Source organism: Meleagris gallopavo, chromosome 22 (assembly GCF_000146605.3).
Source record: "Meleagris gallopavo isolate NT-WF06-2002-E0010 breed Aviagen turkey brand Nicholas breeding stock chromosome 22, Turkey_5.1, whole genome shotgun sequence".
NCBI classification, from domain to species: Eukaryota; Metazoa; Chordata; class Aves; order Galliformes; family Phasianidae; genus Meleagris; species Meleagris gallopavo.
The window spans coordinates 5907110-5909735 of NC_015032.2; positions in this window are offsets into that span (position 1 = coordinate 5907110).

Here is a 2626-nt window from a genome sequence, read left to right on the forward strand (position 1 = left end):
CACCACCCTTGTGAGTGTGTGCTCATTTCCTGCCATTGCGAAGCATCACTCCACCATCCCGTGCCCATCTGCCCTCGGGTAGCTTCGAGCTCCAGGTGCTTTTCGGCTGCTGTTTCTTGGATTCCAAATAGAATCCAATGTGTTTTAGGGGTTCCCAAGGCTGGGCAATGGGTGGGACGTTCCCAAAAGCACCTGTGTTGGAAAATCATTGCAAATATTGCCGTGAGGTGAGGGATGGAGTGGGGTCTCCTCACTCTGACCAAAGATGCTGAGTGCCAGCTGGGGGAGCAGGCAGGGCACTGCAAGAGGAGCAGTGGCTGTCCCCGTAACCCCATCCTTACCCAGCGCCAGCCCATGGGCACATCACTCAGGTACAGAGGCTCCAGCACGCAAAACTCTTCCTTGCACAGCCACAGGTTGCACCAAGCCTCACTGAACAGCACCCACAGCAGGTTGGGGCCAGCACCTCTTGCTTTGAGGTCAGCCCCATCCCCACGCTCCTGCAGACAGGGGACAAGGAAGTAGCAAGGAAAAAGCGTGTCCCTTGCAGAAGGATCAAATGCACGCTGGGCTGCACCCTTGGGGTCTCCTCTCCGCTGCACAGGGCTGCAAAGCAAGCCCTGCTTGTTGCTGGCTGCCCCTGCAGCAGCCCACTAGGACTTACAGCGTGCAGCCCTAGAGATGCAGTGTGCTGCAGCCTCCACTGCAGCGCTGCAAAATCAGTGCAGGAGCGCTTTGCAGCAGTCAGACCTGTTCCTGAACAGCCGGAGCCCAGCCAGACCTTGTTGTGTGGTTCACAGCAAAGCTTCTGCATGCAGCCCTTTGTATGAATAACGAAGTGTAATTTGCCTGGTACCGCACAGGGCTGAGGGTTAGGAGCACAGGAGGGGCAGCCATGCAGTGCCGGCGGGGGCTCGGCCCCATTGCTCCTTGTCCTCCCATGGGTGCATCCTGCTCCGTGCACACACGTGGATTCCCCCCATCCTCTCCTTTGCGGCCCCATTCGGCCGTGCTGGGGCGATTTATTTCGGGGGGGAGCAGTCAGGTGCTGCCTGGAAATGGAAACGGACTCTGCTGGAATAGTTTGGGGATGATTTCACCGCTGTTATGGCTCAGGCTGGGGCTGTTACCACGCAGCCCCTTCCGATTTTATGACTTAATCTCTCTAAAGCTCCGTGCCTGATGGGTTCGGACCGGGGAGGAGGAGCGAGGGGCTCTTAGCAGGTCGTTACAGCAGCAATGTGCAGAAATAATGTGACAGGTATATTGCAAATCGGACAGGCGCATCCTGTGCCTTTCCCAGGGATGGCTGTGGGGCCAGGACCTCGATGGGCCCCCAGTATGCGTGGCTGCACCCACCAGGACCACTGCCTACATACACAAGTCCCAAATGCCACAACACTTGCGCAAGTGCTTCTGTGCACACCCACCCTGTGCTCCCCATGCCTCCCATCCTGGTGTTACCATGTGTGCTCGTGTGCAGGCTAGGCAGTGCATCCCAATATTCCTGTGAGCAAACACGTGTGTGTGCACACCAGCATGTGTGCATCTGCGAGGATGTGTGCACTCGTGTAGGTGCACACATGTGCGTGTGTGCCTGTGCATCCATGCGTGTGCAGTGGTGTGGCATGCATGTGTTCGTTTTTGTGTATATGCATGCATGATGGTCTGTGTGTGCATCCACGCGTGCAACTGTGGGAGCACATGCCTGTGTATACATGTGTGTGTGTGCATCCATGCCTCTGCGTGCATCTGCGTGCGTGCATTTACATGCACACATTTGCACGTCCTTGAGTGTGTGCATGTGTGTGTGTGTGCACCCATGTGCGTCTGCACAACCATGTGTGTGAGCATCCATGCACATTTGTGCACCCACATGTGTGCATTCGTGTGCATATGTGTGCACCTGTGTGTGTGCTTGCACCCGTGTGTACCCATGTGCACCTATGTGTGTGCATTCATGTCTGTATGCCTGTGTGTGTGTGCACCTATGTGCATTTGTGTGTTTGTGCATCCATGTTAGTGCATCTGTGTGTGCATCTCTGTGCATCCGTGTGCATATGTGTGTGTATGTATCCGTGTGTGTGCATCCACGTGAGTGCATCTGTGTGTATGTATTCATGTGCATGCATCTGTGCACGCTCACATGCACACCCTGTGTGTTCTGCCGGAGGCTCACTGGTCAGGTTTACAGCCCTCCTGCTTTTTTTATGGCGTTATGGAGCACTGGATGACATCACCCACATATTAAAACAGCATGTGCCAGCCGGACCGTCCCGGCGGTGTGCAGCTCCGGGGCTGCAGCTGGCAGCGACCCACAGGCGGCCAGAGCTGTCCTGGCCAGAGCACACCAGAGGGAACAGCAGTTTGGATGAAGTCATCCCAGCTGGGACATGCAGGGGGAATCGCAGCCTTCTGCTCCACACCGCACCCTGGGAATAGAGGGGTCCCCCCCTGCGGGTGCTGGGAGCTGCCTGTCCCTGCTGCAGGAATGAGGCTTAAAACACAAACCTGATGGTGGGAAATGGCTCTGAAACATTTCCTGACTCGAGAAAAAGAGCACTGGGATGAAATATTAAAAAGAAAAAGGGAAGAAAAAAAAAGTTTTTTTCTATTTTTTAGATTG